This window comes from Rana temporaria, chromosome 4 (genome assembly GCF_905171775.1).
Source record: "Rana temporaria chromosome 4, aRanTem1.1, whole genome shotgun sequence".
NCBI classification, from domain to species: Eukaryota; Metazoa; Chordata; class Amphibia; order Anura; family Ranidae; genus Rana; species Rana temporaria.
Genome location: NC_053492.1, coordinates 44404054 through 44426137, shown reverse-complemented (window position 1 = coordinate 44426137; position 22084 = coordinate 44404054). Strand labels below are relative to the sequence as shown.

The 22084-nt window shown below is 44.7% G+C and overlaps 1 protein-coding gene across 1 annotated transcript in view; it reads right to left on the bottom strand.

Annotated features, from left to right (window-relative positions):
• Nucleotides 1-22084, bottom strand: part of TRAM2 (translocation associated membrane protein 2) — a 100535-nt gene that overhangs the window by 67086 nt on the left and 11365 nt on the right. The window lies entirely within an intron of this gene.

The window sequence follows — 22084 nt, the reverse complement described above, 5'->3', positions numbered from 1 at the left end:
ACTACTTTACATTGTAGCAAAGTGTCATTTCTAGTGTTGTCACATGAAAAGATATAAAAAAATATTTACAAAAAAATGTGAGGGGTGTACTCACTTTTGTGAGATACTGTGTGTGTAATATTATATACATACACACACACACTTCCAATGTAGTCCCATGGTACCTGCACTCACTGTCAATCAGAAGGTCCTGGTGCACATACAGATTAGTACATGGCTTCTAATGTTATACACCGATCTGCCATAACATTATGACATTTTAAGATAGTTCAGATAGGATGAGGTCTGGCTAGTAGGCAAGATGTGGACCTAGAAATAGAGGCTCCATCCAAAGCTCTACAAAGCCTTCAGGGGGCCAGGACCCTGGAACAGAACTTACCAAGATTCAGAAAAAAAAAATAAGAGTGTGTTCTCTCAATATCAGTCACAAATCCTGGAGCACCTCACCATGTGTGGATGACAAACCACATACTGTATATAATGGGGGATAACAATAATATATACAATTATGATCTACACACAATACATATTTAACACACACACACAAACTATCTCATAAGCAATTATGTCAATAATTAAAAAACAAACTTTTTTTAACCTTTATCTGCGGGGATTTTCTAAGACTGGACACACATTTTCAAGATTCACTAGGATTGGCTCACGGCATTACCTTGTTGTGCCAAAAAGGAACGTGCTCATAAGAGGAGACGCACCCAGACCGGGGGCGGGACCCCACCCCCCGGAGACGCACCCAAACCAGGGGGCGCAAACCCACCCCCGGAGACGCACCCCCACCGTGTTGGGGCGCGACCCCACCCCCAGGAGACGCACCCAGACTGGGGGGCGCGAACCCACCCCCGGAGATGCGACCCCACCCCCTGGAGATGCACCCACACCGGGGGGGGGGGGGGGGCGCGACCACACCCCCTGGAGACGCACCCACACCAGGGGGGCGCGACCACACCCCCCCTGAGACGCACCCACACTGGGGGCATGACTCTACCGGAAATGGTCAGACTGGGGACTACAAAAGACTGTAGGATATTGTGGACATACTGAAGAGACTAACATTTAACATTGAATATTTTAGACCAGCTTAGTTATGACATGCTGAGAAAGCAACCCTACACAAAAAAAACCAAAAAAAATTATACAAAGAATTTCTGTACAAATGTTCATACGCAGATTCTCATCTGAAAATCTACTACTAAATGGCCAGCATAAGTAGTCCATCGAGTTTGCCAATTTTTTTGTTTACGTTGTGCTTTAAAAAAGGAGTGCTTTTGTGCCAAAAAGGAACGTGCTGATAAGAGGAGACGCACCCAGACCGTGGGCGGGACCCCACCCCCTGGAGACGCACCCAGACCAGGGGCACGACCCCACCCCGTGGAGACGCACCCACAGCGGGGGGGGCACGACCCCACCCCCCGGAGACGCACCCACAGCGGGGGGGGGGGGGGGAACGACCCCACCCCCCGGAGACGCACCCACAGCGGGGGGGGGGGGGGCACGACCCCACCCCCCCCCCCCCGGAGACGCACCCACACACCGGGGACTACAGACTGGGGACTACAAAAAACTGTAGGATATAGTGGACATACTGAAGAGACTAACATTTAACATTGAATATTTTAGACCAGCTTAGTTAGGACATGCTGAGAAAGCAACCCTACACAAAAATAAAAAAACACACAATTTAAATTTGTGATCGGCTATGGAGGATGACTGAAGCAGCTTTCCCCCCTCGAGAAAGGTAATTCATTTAGTCCTTCCATAATATTGGACTTGTCCATCCCACCACTAACATGTGAAGATTAAAATGGTAGAATCGGACAGCTAATTGACTTGGAGACAAGCAATCTTGAGTGTAGGAATGTATGCAAACACAGGAATTCACAGAGAGCCAAATAGGCAACCAATAGATCGGTTACCATTATTTTGATTACACGACTTGCAGATTTCTCTGACAACAATGATCGGAAGACTGATTTGCCCATCCTCTGTACACGGGACTCATCTGGTGGACCAAAGAGGTACAATCTAATACTCGCTTCCACAGACCAACGTCACATGTACAAAACTAAACTGGAAAATGGTCATGAACTACCACCATCATCAACCCCCCCTAAATGTCTTAATCCCTAATCAGGTTTTCAATAGTGGGCCGTATATGGGCACCCTAGGATCCCCAGGCCCACAAGCTTTGGCCAGCCAGCGTTTCCCAGAAAAATTTGCCATCTTCGGATTTAACATTCAGGCAGATATGTCATATAACCAGTTTAGATGCAAACAGTTTGCCTGGAAATTTGTATTTGCATGAAGATCTTAAAATAGAATGTCGGTATGTGTCTTGATATATGCAAACTTTGTGCTAGACTGATAATGAAAAGCAGCACTGACAGAAAGCACGCCAAATACATAATCTATAACTAAAAGGCAAAAAAAAAAACGTAAAGTGGAAGTAAACTTCCATCCCTAGCTTTTACCTATATATAATGTAAAATATCTCTTAAACTTGCGCCATTTGAAAATGAAGGTAAAAGAAAACCCAAATTTTGGACTGTGCCCAGAATAGGAATTGTATTGAATGAATCCCCTCACTTCCTGATTCAGTGGGGACAGGAAGTTAAGGGAAACCCCCTTAATGAAACATATGGCAAAAATAAAATAAAAAAAATTGACAGGGCATCGCCCTTACTCTATCCAAAATGAAAAGAAAAAAAGTTTTGCCTTAGGGCTCTTTCACACGGGCGGCCCGTTCAGGTCCGCCTGCCAGTTTTTTAGGCGGACCTGAACGGGCGCTCCGTGCTCCTCTATGGAGCCACGAATGTTAGCGGTGACATGCCCGCTGACATCCGACCCGCTCCGATCCGCCAAAGTGTGATGGAGGAAAAACCTACTTTTTCATCCGTCAGGCGGATCGGATGAACACAGACAGACAGTCCGTGTTTATCCAATCCCCCCCCCATTGGGGAGAGCGGAAAAAATACAGGACGGTCCCTGCACAGTGTGCGGGGACCGCCCTGTCATCCGCCGGCTCAGTGGGGATCAACGGAGCGATCCCTGCTGAGCAAGCTGAGGTTCACGGGGTGGATCATTACTGATCTGCCCCATGTGAAAGGGGCCTTAAAGTGGTAGTATACACTGTACTACCACTTTAACCTGCAGGTAAGCCTATAATAAGGTTTACCTGTACGGTTTAGGAGATATTCCCCCCGCAATGTACCGCTGACTGCAGCACCGCATGCGCAGCGGAGATCCTCGGCTAAAGGCCCGGCAGTATGCGGTGCATACTAGCTCATTATGGCTTTTGCTTTTCATGTAAAAAAAAAAAAGAAAAAAAAAAAAGAAGGACAGCAGGTTTACTACTGCTTTAAGTTCTACTTTTAAGTACGAAAAGGTATATCTAGTGATGCCACTGGGTTCTGCCAGGTACTGGTTCCATAGGCAACCAATGTGGGGACATATCAATAAAATGTCTCTCATTCTCCCCCCCCCCCCCCAAAGAGCAGCGATTATATTTATGCTTAAAGTGCAACAATAAAAAAAAAAAATATATATATATATATATATATATATATATATATATATATATATATATATATATATATATATATATATATATATATATATATATATATTTAAAATATAGTGTCTGGGGGGGTCCCCTTAATGGTCCTGTAAAGTGGTGCATCTGTAGCATGCATAAAACATGCTGCAGCAAAAATGCAATTTCTAAAGAAAGAAAGAAAGAAAGAAAGAAAAAAAAAAAAAAGAAGGAGACAAATCCCATTTAAAATGACCCGCGGTTACAATTTCCAGCAACCGGCAAAAAAAAAAACGGCATGTGGTATGGATTTTAAGGGGAACCCCATGCCAAAATAATAAAAAAAATCCATACCAAACCCTTATCCAAGCATGCAGCCTGGCAGGTCAGAAAAAAGGGGACGAGCGAGTGCCCCCCCGTACCATACCAGGCCACATGCCCTCAACACCCCCCCAGCCCGACGCATCTTGTCCCCATGTTGATGGGGACAAGGGTCTCTTCCCGACAAATTCGGGTGTTCGGCAAAGAGGCAAATATTCGGCCCGAGCAGAACCGTTCACCCATCACTTTTCTCCCCTTACCTGCAATGGTGGTCATCTTCCTATAGGTGGACTCAAGGACAGCTCCTGACATTGCCAAAAAGCCAAACATAATAGTGAATATATGTAATGCTACATAAGACTGTCAAGAGACTGCAGGTGTGCCGGTGACCTGTCCTCTATGTTCCCCTAACGGGGAAGTTCCTTCAATGACTGCGCAGGCGCAAACTTGCCGACGGAAATCTCAGAACCTCGCCCGGCATCCAGGCTCATTCTTTAACATCCCCGTGGATTGGAGGATGTTAAAAAAAAAAAGCCAGGAGGCCGAGCGAGCGGTCCGAGCGAAGCGAGGACGTGAGGCCGACTGGCCACTTACCTCGAAATCCACGTCGCCCTAGATGCCGGCCGAGGTTTGGAGATTTCTGTCAGCAAGTTTTCGCCTGCGCAGTCCTTGAAGGAACTTTCCCGTTAGCCGGAACCATCTCGGCACATCAGATTGCGCCTGCGCTGGAACTTCCACGATAGCTGTAACCAGCTTGGCAGATCACCGGAAGAAGGGGGAAATCAGAAGATGGGGGGGTGCGGAACCCTGCAGGAGGCCATCAGAAATTGGGGGGTTCATACTACATAAGAGACTGTTGGATATTGGGGACGCACTACAGAGATTTTGGACATAATACAGGAGATAGAGACTGCAGACTTGCTGCAGGAGACAGTCAGAGACTGTGGATATAATACATAGGTTACTTTGAGATGTTAGACATGCTGCCTGAAGCACGAGTACCTGTGGCTCTCCCTATTCATGTCCCCCCCCCCCCCCCCCCCCCCCCCGGGTGTTTTTTGCTCAGCTGTCCATCAATGTGCAGATTCTGAAGAGCCCGTCTACACATGCCCTGCAGATCTCTGCTCCCCCCCAGAAGGCTGCTTGTGGCCAGTGACCAATGACATCACTGGGACGTCAGCCCTATAACATGGAATGCAGAAAAATGTTTAGGTCGAGGTGTGTCAAAAGGAAGGGAAATTAGATTGAGGTCACAAAAGCCTGATGACAGACTTAAGACTGCACATCAGATTTCAGCACAAGACCAACCATAACTAGTCCTCACGATGGGCTTCGCGAACTTCCTTTTTTTTAAATAACCACGCCTAATCAAGTGGCAGCAATAGGTGACAACGATGGGCACCAATTCCTACCCTGGAATTTAATTTTATTTATAACTATATTCAGTTTGTTCGGGGAAACCCCCCAAAAAAAAAAAAAAACACTTTAGTCGTCACTGAACAGGAAGTCAGAGAAACAATTGGGACACCTTTTCCAGCAACAGTTAAAAGGGAACTAAAAAAAAAAAAAAAAAAAAAAAAAGATGATAGATAGATAGATAGATAGATAATTTTAATTAATTATTTATATATCTATCCTCACTTCCTTCCAAGTTGGGGTTCGTTTACTCAACAAAAGAGCAAATTATTAAAAGAAATGGATTATAAAAAGAATATAACTTTGTTTCTTTTTGTCATTTCTCTAAAAAAGAAGTACAATATACTAAAAATACCTATAGCCAGATCCAAATAGTTACGCCGGCGTATCAGTAGATACGCCGACGTAACTCTGAATCAGCGCCGTCGTAAGTTTAAGTGTATTCTCAAACTCAGATACACTTAAACCTAGCCAAGATACGACAGCCTGCGCCGTCGTATCTTAGGGTGCAATATTTAGGCTGGCCGCTAGGTGGCGCTTCCGTTGAGTTCGGCGTAGAATATGTAAATGCCTAGATACGCCGATGAACGTACATGCGCAGTAAAGATACGCCGTTTACGTAAGGCGGTTTCCGGCGTAAAGTTATTCCATCAAATAGCTAAAAGAAAAAAAACGGCATGTGGTATGGATTTTAAGGGGAACCCCACACCAAAATAATAAAAAAAATCCATACCAAACCCTTATCCAAGCATGCAGCCTGGCCGATCAGGAAAGGGGACAAGCGAGTGCCCCCCGTACCATACCAGGCCACATGCACTCAACACCCCCCCACTCCGAAGCACCTTGTCCCCATGTTAAGTATGGCCGCCGTTCCCGCGTCGAAATTTGAAAATTTTACGTCGTTTGCGCAAGTCTTTCGTGAATAGGGCTGGACGTAAATTTTACGTTCATGTCGAAACCAATACGTCCTTGCGGCGTACGTTGGAGCAATGCACACTGGGATATATACACGGACGGCGCATGCGCCGTTCGTAAAAAACCTCAATCACATCGGGTCACCCTCCATTAACATAAAACACGCCCCCTCATCCTCATTTGAATTAGGCGCGCTTACGCCGGCCCCATTTACGCTACGCCACCGCAAGTTAGGAGGCAAGTACTTTGTGAATACAGTACTTGCCTCTCTGACTTAAGGTGGCGTAGCGTAAATACGATACGCTACGCCGCCTTAAAGATACGCGCCCCTACCTGAAACTGGCTACTAGTCTACAATACTGCTCAATTAAAAAAAAAAAAAAAAAAAAAGCAGAGAAAAATAAAATAAATAATAATAAAAAAAAAAAAAGGTAAAAAAAATAAAAAAGCGTGAATGCTTATATATGCAAGCTCGCTTGGTTTGCCTAATAAAAGGTTACAAAATAGGTCTTCAAAAGTGAATTTGAAAATATATTCCATAGCAAATCAAAGTATCCCGAGGAAGAATGTTTCTATTGCTCCAATCTGTGTAAACTCCGTTTTCCTTCCCCTCTCTTCCCACGCAAAACAGAAAAAAGGATTAGCAAACAGATCATCGTCCAGAAGCAGATCTATTAGGTAACCGTCTTCTGTCCCGGATAACGGTCATGACAGGCTTCCAGCAAAGTCTGAAGCAATCCAGCAGTTGCAAAATCATCTGAAGTGATATCCATGAAAAAGTTTACATATCTAATAAAAGGTGATCATTTTTAGGCCTCATGCACACTGGATGTTTTTACAGCTGCTGTTTTTGGCGTCAGGCGTTTTTTTTCTGCAGCATGTTATCCTATGTGTCCAAATACACGTAGGCCATTATCAGCGTTTTTTTGCAGGGGCGTTTTCTGGCTGAAAATAATTAAATAAATCCCAAAACTAGAGGGTTTTGGGGGGAGTTTTTCAGCTGTTAAAAAGCTCTAACTAATAAAAGCTTAAAAGGAACACTAAAGTTACATTTATTTTTTTTGTAAAATAACAAACATGTTATACTTTCCTCCACTGTGCAGCTCGTTTTGCACAGAGTGGCCCCGATCCTCGTCTTCTGGGGTCCCTCGGCGGCTGTCTCGGCTCCTCCTCGCAAGAGCTTTCCACCTTCATGCGAGCGAGCTCGCATGGTGGAAAGCTTTTGCGGGCGCGCTCCCGTGATACAGCGGCGGGCATAGCCGCTGACTGTATCACTCGACCCTGCCCCCCGGCGCGCCGCATCATCGGATGGGATTGACAGCAGCGCCAGCCAATGGCTGCGCTGCTATCAATCCGTCCAGCCTAGCCAATCAATGGCCAGGCTGGGAACTGAAGAGGATCACGTGGATGCGTGCGGGACTTTCGAGGGGTGAGGTAAGTAAAACGGGTGTTCGGGGGGGGGGGGGGTACCGTTGGATGCCGTCTAGCGGGCGCGTGCCCGTGGAATCTGCAAACTCGATGGCCGTCGGGGTGTCCCGCGATCGTGTCACGGAACGGCAGAACGGGGGGATGCCTTGAGAAACAAGGCATCTCCCTGTTCTGCCTAGTGACACAACACTGATTGTCTGTTACCTCTCATCGGGAGCAGCGATCAGTAACGTGTCACAGTAATCCATGCCTCCACACAGTTAGAATCGCTCCCTAGGACACACTTAACCCCTTCCCTACCAGTCACATTCATACAGTAATCAGTGTATTGTTAAAGCACTGATCCCTGTATAAAATGTGAATAATAATATTATTATTATTATTATTATTATTATTATTATTATTATTAATACCATAAAACTACCCCCTATTTTGTAGACGCTATAACTTTTGCACAAAATCAATAAACGCTTATTGCGATTTTTTTTACGAAAAATACGAAGAAGAATATGTATCGGCCTAAACTGAGGAAAAAAATTAGCTTTTGTTTTTAAAAAAAAAAATTGGGGGATATTATAGCAAAAAAGTTCAAAATATTGCTTTTTCTTAAAAATTGTCGCTCTATTTTTGTTTATAGCGCAAAAAATCAAAACCGCAGGAGGTGATCAAATACCACCAAAAGAAAGCTCTATTTGTGGAAAAAATAAAAATAAAAAGGACATTAATTTTGTTTGAAAGCAACGTCGCATGATCACGCAAATGAATTTTCAGTTAAATCGACGTAGTGGCTCAGTCATTTGGCAGCCAAATGGTCCAGGGCTGAAGTGGTTAAAAACGCTGACAACCAGCGTTTTTGAAGCATTAAGCTTTTGTGGAAGTATAGTTTTGAAAAAAAAAAAAAGCAAAAACTCATTTTCGCTTTCTTCGGCCAATGCTACTGCCGTTTTAAAACGTCCAGTGTGCCCGAGGCCTTAAAAACCCAGTTCCCCAATCTACATGGTCACGGGCAGCCAAAAGTTCAATTTGTACACTCTACAATTAAAATACTTACAAGGTATTATTTTCTTGGTACATGACACCATCCCGTTGACACGCTATATACCCATCGGCCTCGGACCGCTGCTGGAAAGGTCTTAGAGATTGGGGCAGTTTACGTCATGTTTACTGGCAATGCCCATCCTTGCAGCCTTATTGGCGCTCAGTCCAGGATCTTCGAGATGGATGTTCCTTCATCTAAATCTTTATCCATTGGGACTTCTCCCTAAATTATCCGGGCCAGCCAAGAAATTGGCACCCAAATCCTAAACGATGGCTAGATGTCCGATAGCCCTTAGGCTGCATTCACACCTGAGCGACAAAACGCCCGACGCCGGATGCTTCTGCCGCTAGAGGGGAGAATTCCCATTGCTGTCTATGGAGATGGTTCACATCTCATAGACGCCGAACGCCTGAAAAAAAGTCCCGGACCCTTTTTTTCAGGCGACATTGGCGTTTGCCCATTGACAGCAATGGGAAGACTTTAAAAAAAAAAAAATTGAAAGTTTCACACCCGCGGCAAAATACGCCGCTACCGCCGAACGCGGCTGTCGCTCAGGTGTGAATGGAGTCTAAATTGGAAAAAAACGGACACCATCAACTTTAACCTCTACACTAGGATTAAGGACCTGGAGGTTATGGAATCCATGACAGGCCGATTAGCCGATAGGGTGGATCACCACAAGATAAAGAAACCCTGGTACCTCAGGATAGATCCCCTATGATTTCCTAAGCCCTCTTCCTGTCAGAAAGGTCCTCTGGCCCATGAGTGACGAGCCTGATTGACCGATCTACTTCCAGCCCCCCACCCCAACCCTTCCTTTTGTTATACTACCTTTTTATTTTATGGTTTCACTGTTATGCTAATACAAGAAGTACATTTTATTGATGGTATGTTTTTAATTGTGGTTCTCACATTTTCTCCAATACAGTGCTATGCAATTATCTTTTGGGTTACACCTCAGACCTGCATATGTTGACTTGACCATTTGTATTTTCTCTTGGTTTATTATTGATAGCTTGCATGCTACCCAGAGAAAAGTTATTTTTGCATTTCTCTTCTCTCTACTTTGTATTGGAAAATATAAAAATCTTAATAAAGATTATAAAAAAAATAAAAACACACACACACACACACAAGCTCCCAGTTAGGTGCCCCTCAACACGCCTGTCTAATCTATCACCAGGTGTCTTTGGGCCCAATTGGGTGATGTCATGGACCCTCATCTTTCGCCAGTGGTGCGTGGCTCATTAATGCTGCAGGTTGTGGATCACCACAACATACACTTTCTGCAGTAAATCCAGAGTGGACCTGTCCCCATAGCCCAGCCACCAGAGCGGCCCCAGTCTCCCTCAGCCCGGGCCCTACCCCCAGAGCGGCCCCAGTCTCCCTCAGCCCGGGCCCTACCCCCAGAGCGGCCCCAGTCTCCCTCAGCCCGGGCCCTACCCCCAGAGCGGCCCCAGTCTCCCTCAGCCCGGGCCCTACCCCCAGTCTCCCTCAGCCCGGGCCCTACCCCCAGAGCGGCCCCAGTCTCCCTCAGCCCGGGCCCTACCCCCAGAGCGCCCCCCCCCCCCCCCCATCTCGCTCAGCCCGGCCCCGTCTCCTTCAGCCGGCCCCCAGAACACTTTATTCATTGTCACATGCTCATATTTTATGCCCATCCATAAAAAAGCTGTAACAATATGGATCCAGTAAGTAGTTACTAAGGCTGGGTTCACACTACGATTTTCCCGTCCGTCAGCCGCATACGATTTATATGAAAAAACATATACGGCTGAAACGGACGTAAACGTATGGAACCGCAATATGTGCGTTTTCCTATTGACATTGTTAAAAAAACGTATGCGTTTGCCATACTGTTTCAAAAACGGCCGCAAAACCGTGGTTGAACACGGTTTTGCGTACGTTTAAAAAACGTTTTGCCAGCAAATCGTACGCACCCGGATGCATCTGAGTGCATACGATTTGCAATGCATTGTCCATCTATACGTTTTCCCGTCCGGGCCCGTACGTTTTCAATACTGAAATCGTATGCGGCTGACGGACGGGAAAATCGTAGTGTGAACCCAGCCTTACAAGACAAGCATACAGCGTCAATGTAGGTTTTATAATAAAATATTGAAGGTTTGCTTGGCGTGTACTTTTACTATATCTATATAAAAATTTAAGGTTGATTTATCAAAACTACAAATCAGTAGTGTCTAAAAACTACAACGTGATCGTTATGTGAATTTAGACGTACCATCACAACCATCTGCAAAAACAGCCATTGTGACCTGGCATGTCCAGAAGAAGATGTACGCCGCTATTGCTGGTTATTAATAGTGAGAATCAAGAGGCAAATATTTGCAAATTTGGGCGACACCACCACTTCTTCACTGGAAAATTTTGTAGGCTCTGTTCTAAATTTACAGGAAACCCCACCTTGCATCCCTCCATTTGGGTAAATTCACACCTGCGGTAAATGCGGGTGCTTACCACACATTCCTGCCATCCACCAGAAAGCTCAGTACACACATTGTATGGATTTGGACTTCAAGCTGAACTCCGGCCTTCCCTTGAGTATTACAACTTTGTACAGGTTCCTCTCCTGTACTGAAACTGCTTACTCCGATTTTACCTCACACTGAGCGTCTCACAATGTGCATTGGAAACAGCAGACAGATAGAACCTCATTTCCTGGATGGGGGAACGTCCAGCATCATCTAGACTTTGCTCCCCAGCCTGACTGTCCCTGGTCCAGCCCTTTCATTCTTTGCATTTCCGTTCTTTCAATCATACAGGCCAAGCATCACGTGAGCCGACCAGATGTCGGACATGACTGTTCAACGCAACACAAATGGGAAAGTCAAGTGTAGAAAAAAAAATATATATATAATTTTTTTTTTTTTTTTTTTCCATGGCAAAAGTAGAGGAAAATAAATAATTTATGAATGAATTGAGTGGTCCATATGCTATATTATATATTGCCTAAAAAAAAAAAATTGGACTTTTCCCAACACATCCAAACGGCTTTCATCTTTGATTGCACAGAAATCAGTCAAACCTGGTAGAAACGATAGTTAAATGACCGATACTTGCTAGATTCAAATCTTGGCGACAACTCCAAAGATTGAAATTTCTCCCATCAGCCCCTGGACCATGACTAAGCGCTGAAGTACAGCGTGAAACGCGTCGGCCTATACTGTACCTGTTGCTTGCGGTGAATGCATGTGCATTTGAAAATAAAGACCAACTTTGTTTTAGTCATTTTGGAGTGCGGCCATCCAGAGTTTTTTTCGTCCATTTGCTACAATCAGCATCGCCAGCACCCTGGTGGTTCAACAACCCTTAATGATATACGAGGCTCACCTGGAGCGGTGAAAGATTTGTCTGTGAGCCCCTGGACCAGTGGTCACCAGTACAGACCAAAAGCGACTCTTCTTAGCAGGGACACCGCCAGCAACACTGGATTTAGATTTAGTAAATATCTTTCCTGCGACCGTGGGAGTAAACCATCTCGATTTCCCCATCGACACAGTCGTGTTGATGGGGGAAACCCTCCTACTGAGCCACTGTGTTCTCCCAGCAGGGGGGCGTGGAAGCCGTCCCCACCGGGAGAACACAGAGGAATATTAATTATTACTAGCGGCTATAACAACTTGGGTACAATCAACCTGCCCATACCATGGTTCAAATCGCCGCCAGCTCCTGCTGAACCAGCTGAGATTTGAACCATTGATGTCTGGCTTAACCACTTGCCTACTGGGCATTTTTACCCCCTTCCTGCCCAGGCCAATTTTCAGCTTTCAGCACGGTCACACTTTAAATAACAATTGCGCGGACATGCAACACTGTACCAAAAAAAAAAAATGTTTATCTTTTTTATTTTTTTTAAACACAAAACAGAGCTTTCTTTTGGTGGTATTTACTCACCACTGGGTTTTTCATATTTTGCTAAATAAACTAAGGCCCCATGCACACGAGACGCTGGTAAACGCGCGTTTAGAGGCATTTGGACAGCTTTTTCAACTGCCCCTGAACACATTCAATGTTATCCTATGTGTCCATGCACACAGTCACGTTTTTCGGCAGTTGCGTTTATGCTAGTTTTTTCAGAAGCAAAAAAATGGGTTCAGACGCAAAATGCCGCTAAAACGCGGCAAGATGCAGTGCCGGCGTTTTGCCACTATTTAGTTTATAGGCGTTTTTAAGGTGACCTATTTTTTTACATTAGAAATCTCAAAAATGATGGAAATGATGAAAAACCATAAACAAAAAAAAAAAAAAAAAAAAAGCATTAAAAAACTGTAATTGCTTGCATTACATTGTGGACAATCCACAACTTGTGGCAGGTGACATGGCCAGGTCATGTGGCAAGTGGACAATTCACAACTTGTGGCAGGTCATGTGGCCAGGCGACATGGCACATAAATAAGTTTTGTTTAGCTTGTTATAACATTTTTGTAAAAAACAGGTAATTTTTCCTCCTTCACTGAAGGGCACTGATGGGCATCGATAGGCTGCACTGATGGGCACCGTTGGAACTGCACTGAAAATCATGACACCGATTATTAGTGTACATGTCTCTTTTAGACCTTTCACACTGGAGGCTTTTTCAGCCGTTTTAGCGCTAGAAATAGCGCCTGAAAAAATGCCTCATGCCACCCCAATGTGAAAGCCTGAGTGCTTACACACTAGGGCGATGCGCTTGCAAGACCTTAAGAAAAAAGTCGTGCAAGCAGTGTCTTTGGGGAGGTGGAGGAGCGGTCTATACACTGCTCCTTCACCGCCCCTGCCCATTGAAACGAATAGGCAGTGCTGCCGAAGCACCTGCAAAGCGCTTCAGCAGTGACACTTAATCCTTTCTTTGGCCGCTAGCAGGGGTTAAAAGCGCCCCACAAGCTGCCGAAAAGCGCTGCTAAAACGATGGTAAAGCGACGCTTTACCGCCAACGCGGCCCGCTATCAGTGTGAAAGGGGTTTTAGATAAGCTGGTAATCAGCTCTCTTCTTCGGTTTAGATGCGCGATTAGACAGCCAAACACGTGGTAAAGAGCCACTGATTGGCTCTTTACCTCAATCTGTGATCAGCAGTATCCTCTAAACACTGCAATCACAGGGCATGCCGCCTGCAGCGGGCATGTGTGATCACAGCACACTGTCATATGCCGGCATCCCAGAACTAGCCGGATGCGCTGCAGCCATCATTCGGATACAGTGAGGTCGGCAAGTGGTTAAAGGTCACTAGACGCCCAATGTTGTTGCCAACGATAGAGATTTGATTTAAAAAATTTATATATATATATATATATATATATATATATATATATATATATATATATATATATATATATATATATATATATATATATATATATATATATATATATATATATATATATATATATAATTCTCAATTTTAAAACGTTTTGTTTTTTTGAACATGTAGCAGAGGACTAGAAGCTCCTCCCACTTATGTTTCCCTGCAGACAGGCTGGGAAAGATCTCAGTCATGTGACAGTTGTATATAGATTAAGAAAAAAGGTAAAGGTTCATTTTATTTTTATTTTTTTTATTACAGGACCATCATCCACATACAGAAATTGAAGGAGCCGTGTAAAGAAAATAGTGTGTGTTTAGTATCACTTTACTTTTTTCTGTTTGGTGCATTTTGTCTTTTTATTATTTTCTACCTTTAATAAATAGCTCTTCCTCAGAGAAATAAAAAACTTATAATAACTTAAACTTAATAATAAAAAAAGGAGAAGAAGGAGGACCTTCACCCTTGAAATGAACTTCCTCTGGACCGCTTCCTCTTTCCAACCCCTTACACGATTGCATTTTTTTGTATAATAATAAATACATGTTTACTTTTTTTACAACCTCTTTTACATGGGCAGCCAGAGGGCAGTAAAAATAGGTGGTTGAGCCCTTTTGCCAACCACATGTTAACATGACCTGTGGGCGTGTTGGTACACGCTGTCGTGGTAACAGTGCAGCCAAATTAAAGCGGGAGTTCACCCTAAACTAAAAAAAAATAAAAAAAATGTTGTCTACCATGTCATCCAGCATACTAGCGTGAGCTACAGTATGCCTTTATTTTTTTTAGCTGTACTCACAGTTTAATCCGTTAGTTAAGTTTCAGACTCCCAGCGGGGAGTAGGCGTTCCTATGAAGAGGGGGAACATGATTGACGGCCGGCTATGGCGCGTCACGCTTCCCGAAAATAGCCGAAATAGGACTTGGCTCTTCACGGCGCCTACGCAGTCAGCTCCTAGTCTGTGCGCAGGCGCCGTATAGCGCAGTGAAGAGCCGAGTCCTACTCCGGCTATTTTCGGGAAGCGTGACGCGCCATAGCCGGCCGTCAATCATGTTCCTCTCTTCTTAGGAACGCCCATTCCCCGCGGGGAGTCTGAAACGAAACTAATGGATTAAACTGTGAGTACAGCGAAAAATAAAAAAATAAAGGCATACTGTAGCTCATGCTAGATGGCATGGTACAAAGTTGTATTTTAGGGTGAACCCCAGCTTTATTATAACAGGATGGGTTTGGCAGACATACTGCCACCAAACATGATCCATTCAAGTGAATATGGCTAGATTGCAACTGGGAGCCCATTCAAAATCCCTGGGTGCAAAAACATGCATTCAGGAAGCCGAGGTATCACCTCCGGAATGCCCGACAGTGGCTGCTCTACTGCTCTCTAAAAAGCAATCCACTGTAAATCCTTTTTTAAGAGGGTATTAAGAGTGAAGTTCCTCTTTCGTGCCAGTTCACACTGGTACGATTTGTGATGCAAATTGAGTTGCACAGAAATCGCATTATTTTGCCAACACACATCAATTTGACTATGTGGTGCAATTTTGGAAAAGGTTCCAGTGCAATTTGCCTCCACGGAATATGCCAACCACATCAAAGTCACACTACATAATCACAGTGAAAAAGCGCATCCCATGCCACTATTTTGCCGCTCCTCTCACCGTCTTCTTTTAGTGCCGATTCACACCAGTGCGATGCGGGAACCAGTGCGATTCTAGTGCTGATTCCTGCATAGTATAGTACTTGCAGGTAGTTCACACTGCCCTAGGCAAACCGATGCGGGTGTCAATAGAACATTAATGACAGCCCCAGATCGGTTCGCATATCACTGTGAATTTGGTTAGGAATCGGATCGTATTGGTTGTGAACACCCACGCAATCCGATTCTGGTGCAGATAAGAAAAAAAAAAAAAGAAAGAAAAAAGGGTCCTGCAGGATTTTGGTTCAAATGCAATGCAAATTCAGCCATACAAACTGTGTGCTACAACAGCCCCCTACAGAACACTGGACTGCTGGGCATGCACATATGTTTTTGTGGGCAACCCAGCTATAGGTGGGAAGAGAGGTTTTTATGAAACCATCAATGAAGAATTTGTGAAGGTAGAACTCTAGTCAGAAAATTAAATCCTGCTAGACTACTTCAGCCTGGCCAATTATGTGGGTATAGCTACGTAAAACATTAAAAAAAAAAAAAAAAAAAAAAAAAAAAGAATTGCCTATACTGTTTAAAATCCAGTAACACACGGTTTCGCCTTGCTCTGCACATGCTCAGTTGCTCGCCATTTTTTTTTTTTTTTTTGGGCACTGCCGAATTTGTAGAGGCCGATTTGCTGACAGCCCTTAAGCGGAATTAAAGGATTTGTAAAGGAAAAAAAAAAAAAAAAATTCCCTAAATTGCTTCCTTTACCTTAGTGAAGTCCTCCTTTCACTTACCTCATCCTTCCATTTTGCTTTTAAATGTCCTTATTTCTTCTGAGAAATCTTCACTTCCTGTTCTTCTGTCTGTAACTCCACACAGTAATGCAAGGCTTTCTCCCTGGTGTGGAGAAAGCCTCTTGAGGGGGGAGGGGGCGAGCAGGCAAGTCAGGACACTCTACTTTTCAGATACAGAAAGGGAGCTGTGTGTTAGTGGGCGTCCTGACACTCCTCATGGGCTCTGGGCTTCAGCAAAATGGCAGCCTCCAGCAAGAAGAAATAGAAACAATGCTGGAGGAAATTTACAGCACACACAAAATTTTAGTAGCATAATTATTAATGTGAAATGTATGTTCCTTGCTAAAGAACATTATTTATCAAGTTGTTATGGGTAAAGTTCCACTTTAAGAGTCTGTACAGAGCAGGACATGGGAGCACTAATCTGTAAAGAGGCAGAAATCTCCAGCAACCTCATATAAGAAGTCCCCAGTTTCTAACTGTAGCATGTGTATAATCTTCAGTAGCACTAGTATTGTGTGGTCCTTTATTTCAATGGCTGTACTTGGGACCCCCTATATATTGCATATATGTTTATTTGTGGTTTAAGGCCTCCTAGACCACCTCTGGCATGAAACACTTGGATGACCGCAGTACTGAGGTCACTCCCACACCTCGGCCTACATGCTTGTTTATCAGAAAACTGACCTCCAGATAATCTCTGCTTCCAGGGAATTGTGAGGTTATAGGTTGTCCAGGAGGACGAGACATGTTCACAAAGTGTGCTGTGAGCCAGTCAGGAAAAAAACATTACCCGCAAGCAAAACAAATGTCTACATTTTTACAAGTACCATCACCATAACATTGCTCTATCCAGGCCTCGTCATTTACCTGCTGACAGAGTAAAGGGTTAGTTCACTGTTACAAAAAAAACTACCTATGCAGGTACGGGGCCTATAGGTTAAAACGAACTGTGCAGCTCTGACTAAAGTTGAATAATGTTTTTGCTACAGGTGTAGGCAGAGCTTTTTTTCTCAGAAAATAGGTGCAGGAACTCAACCACGACCCCGTTCAGATTTCAAAAACAGTAGAAGGGTCTTAAAGGGGCATTAAATACCAGGATTGTATTACATACAGAGTTCAGGGGGTTACACACACAGTGCAGAGATGTCACTTGTAAACACAGAAACCAGACTTCTGTGTTTACAAGTGATTGTGGTGAGCAGGCACCAAAGGGTCGAAGCCAGAGGTGGTGGAATGGAGTTCCCCCTGAAAAAAAAGCCCTGGGTGTAGGCCATTTACATCCAGTACCTCCCGAAGCCTGACTGGAAAGCTCCCAGGACATTGCTAAGCGTGGCTTCCTCACAGGCTCTCTTTCTTTCCTGACGCAGTAGCTCTGAGCTCAGTGTTTGGGGGATCACCTGTGGTGGAGGCAAGCAGCAACGACTAGGCCTCACTTAGCAACTTCCTGGGAATATTCCAGTTGGGCTTTAGGAGGCACATAAATGGCCTACACCTATAGCAAGGGCATTATCTAAGGCCCCTTTCACACTGGGGCGGGAGGTGCGCTGACGGTATAGCGGCACTATTTTTTAGCAGCGCTATACCGTCGGAATTGCTGCATTATTCAGCTGCTAGCGGTGCGGTTTTAACTTCCGCTAGAGGCCGAAAAAGGGTCAATACCGCCGGCAATGCGCCTCTGCATTGCTTTCAATGGGAAGGAGCGGTGGAGGAGCGGTAAACACACAGCGGTGTAAACACAGCTCCTTTAACGCTCCAAAGATGCTGCTAGCAGGACTTTTGGCGCAGTCCCGCTAGTGCACCGCTCCAGTGTGAAAGCCCTCGGGCTTTCACATTGAGACTGCAGGGCAGGAGTTTTTCGGGCGATATTTAGGCGCTATTTTTAACGCTAAAACGCCCGAAAAACTCCTCAGTGTGAAAGGGGTCTAACTTCAGTGAGAGGTACAAGGTTTGTTTTTATCTACAGATACCCCTTATCTGCGTAGGGGTTTTTTTCTTTTGTAAAAAGTGAACTAACCCTTTAAAAGAATAAGTTCACCTTTACAAAAAGAAAAAGAAATGCACATCTTTTTGCAGGTAAAAAAAAAAAAAATAAAAAAAAAAATGTGAAATTATTAATAATGCAGGATTTTTTATATACTGTATTTAATGGAAGCCTGCAAAACATTGCACCCAGGGTCAGATCAGTCACGTGACTTATTTGCATAAATTATTGCATGCGGTAAAAAAAAAAAATGATAGATAGGATATATATATCTATCTATCTATCATTTTTTTTTTTTACCGCATGCAATAATTTATGCAAATAAGTCACGTGACTGATCTGACCCTGGGTGCAATGTTTTGCAGGCTTCCATTAAATACAGTATATAAAAAATCCTGCATTATTAATAATTTCAATTTTTTTTTTTTATATATTTATTTTTTATTGCCGGCATGTTTTCTTCACATTCAGCAGGAAACCCGATGACAGCTGATGAGTCATCTGTTTTTAAAGGGGTTGTATAGGTTCCCTTATTTTTAAATAACAAAAATGTCATACTTGCCTCCACTGTGCAGCTCGTTTTGCACAGAGTGGCCCCGTTCCTCGTCTTCTGGGGTCCCTCAGTGGCCGTCTCATCCCCCCCCCCCCCTGCAAGAGCTAACCCCCCCCCCCCCTTCTGGGAAGCGCTCTCCCAAGGTGGTTAGCTTGCGGGCGCGCTCCCATGATACAGTTGGTGGCCATAGCTGCTGACTGCATCACTCGGCCCCGCCTCCGGCGTCATCGATTTGATTGACAGAAGCAGGAGCCAATGGCTGTGCTGCTATCAATCATCCAATGAATGAGCCAAAAAGAGCCAAGAAGCCAGCGCTTCTCAGGGCAGTAAACGGGGAAGGGGGGCACTAATCGTCAGATGTTTTTTCACCTTAATACATAGAATGCATTAAGGTGAAAAAACATGTACAACCCCTATAAGGACATGGCGGCTTCCCGGCCTGCTCCTTAGCAACCAGTTCAATACGGTAAAGTATCGCATGAAGGTATGCAGTAATTAGCGCATTTTTAAAACTTTACTGCAGTAGTTATTTAAAGCACAATTCTTAGTGAATTGCACTTTCAAAAAGGTATTTAAGGCAAGATCTATTTTACTTGCTGTTATTTAACTCTTCGTGAATTGACCCCAAACTCACAGCTCCTGCGGCCGTGAGCTTGGTAGCGATATTCTCTCTCTCTCTTTTTTTTTTTTTTTTTTTTTACAGCTGGCAATCGTTTTTTAGCCAAGAATGATCCTTTTTTATTTTTTGATGTCACGATGTACAGTATAAGGATTTCCTATCATCTGTGCCCAGTCTTTCCACACAGAGTTAATCCAGCTCTGAGCAATCCTCTTTTATTGTTCCGTGAAATAAAAAACGGACTTGCAGAGAAAAACCTTAGTCCGTTCCGCCCCCTTGCTGTGAGTGACAGGTTATTTACATATCTCATGCACTAGCCTGGAGACAGGCGTTATTTTTTAATTCCCACCCCCACTCCTTTTCTGAAGTCATGTGGTTACTTTTCTGGATTTTGACTGGATGTTCGTGATCATAGCAGAATTTAGTGTAAGGAATACATAGGAAAAAAAAAGCATGTTGACAAGGGGAGTGTAGAGGTGGGTGGGGAGTCTACTGACATCACGACTCCACCCACCGAGCTCCGGATAACAGACCCACCCACAGAATCTGCAGTTTTTCAGTTCTTATAACAGACAAAGGGGAAACATTTGACAGGTAAGGATACATGCAGGAGGCATCTATATCCTTATAGATCAGCACTATGGCAGTAGTTTAGAAAGGATGAGAGTGGGTTTACATCCACTTTAACTGCTTTAGGAGCTTCAGCCGATATCTCTGAAAAGGGGTCCTTAGCATACGCCTCACATATGGCACATGAATACCGACATTGGTCCAGGCTGGACCAACAGAACAAAGCAAAAATCTCCATAACTAAACTTCAGTACATATCAAGTACAACATCACTACGGTAAGGAACTCGCCATAGTCTGCTACACCCAAACAAAGTTGGATGCCTCCAACTTGCTAGGAATGACCCAACATCCTACACCGGACATCTGGTGGTTGTGAGAAGACAATTTTTACAGACAAGGGGGCAGATCCACGAAGAAGCTACGATGGCGTATCTATTGATACGCCGCGTAACTTCTATTTTGCTCCGGCGTATCTTTGTTTTGTATCTACAAAACAAAATACGCCTGAAGCTGGGCTAGATCCGACTGGCGTACGTCTTAGTACGCCGTCGGATCTAAGGTGCATATTTACGCTGGCCGCTAGGTGGCGCTTCTGTCAAATTCTGCGTGGAGTATGCAAATTAGCTAGATACGCGGATCCACAAACGTATGTCCGGCGCATTTTTTTACGTCGTTTCCGTAAGGCTTTTTTCGGCGTAAAGTTACCCCTGCTATATGAGGCATACTCAATGTTAAGTATTGACATCGTTCCCGCGTCTAATTTTGAACATTTTACGTCGTTTGCGTAAGTCGTTCGCGAATAGGGCTTTGCGTAGAATGACGTTCACGTCGTAAGCATTGGTTTGTTGCGGGTTCATTTCGAGCATGCGCACTGGGATACCCCCACGGACGGCGCATGCGCCGCTCAGAAAAAACTTAATTTACGTGGGGTCAAGAAAAATTAACATAAAACACGCCCACATCTTTAACATTTGAATTCCGCTCCCATACGCCGGCAGATTTACGCTACGCCGCCGTAACTTTAGAGGCAAGTGCTTTGTGAATACAGCACTTGCCTCTCAAAGTTGCGGCGGCGAGGCGTTATTATGATACGCTACGCCTGCCGAAAATTCCGATCCGCTACGTGGATCTGGCCCAATGTGTAATATTGGTTCCTTAAACGGTCATCTTTGTTGCACCCTTTCCCCGGCCGTTGATCCAGCAGTACACTCTCCCTTAACTTAACATGATAATGCCTCCTGCTCCATGAATGAAGCCTCTGTGTGCCGAGACGGGTAGACAGCAGACACAAAGAGGCAGAAGCTGACTCATGAACTTCTCTGCAAATCAAGAAATTCCAACCTGCACAAAGCTTGTGTGTCTGCTGCCGGGCAATCACTCCAGTGCCATCTAATGATGTCTGACCTGAAGCGGAGGTGATACAGCTCACATTCACCCAATGCCTAGCCCTTTGTAGAGATGGTCAACAAGGAAAAGTGACACTGTATTTGCAAAGAGCACACCACCTACCTCCCAACCATCCTGGTCAACCCTCCACTCACCTTGCCACTCCTTCCTTCAGATATTAGTCAAGGGAGCCATGATGTCACCTCGCCAGTCATACCAACGTGCTTGGACTTAGTAACTGGCTGCAAGGCCGGAGCACGGTCACAGGGCAGGAGGTCAGAGAATGCAGAACCTCAAATGGCTGTGTATTCCCACACTTTACGCCACATATTCATAATCCCGCTACCTCAGGGTTCGTCAAAATCCAGGCGCAATTGCGACTAGAATTAGCGCCCGGGGAAGGAAGCATAGGCCTGCAGAAGGCCGCAGAGCCGCGGCCTCACTTACCGGCCGGCGTGGCCCGATGCGATCGCACGGTGGGGGCACACGGAGACACAGGATACCCCATCCTGTGTCTGTGTGCCCCCACCTCCCCTGCCGCGCGATCGCGTCGGCCCACGCTGGCCGGTAATTG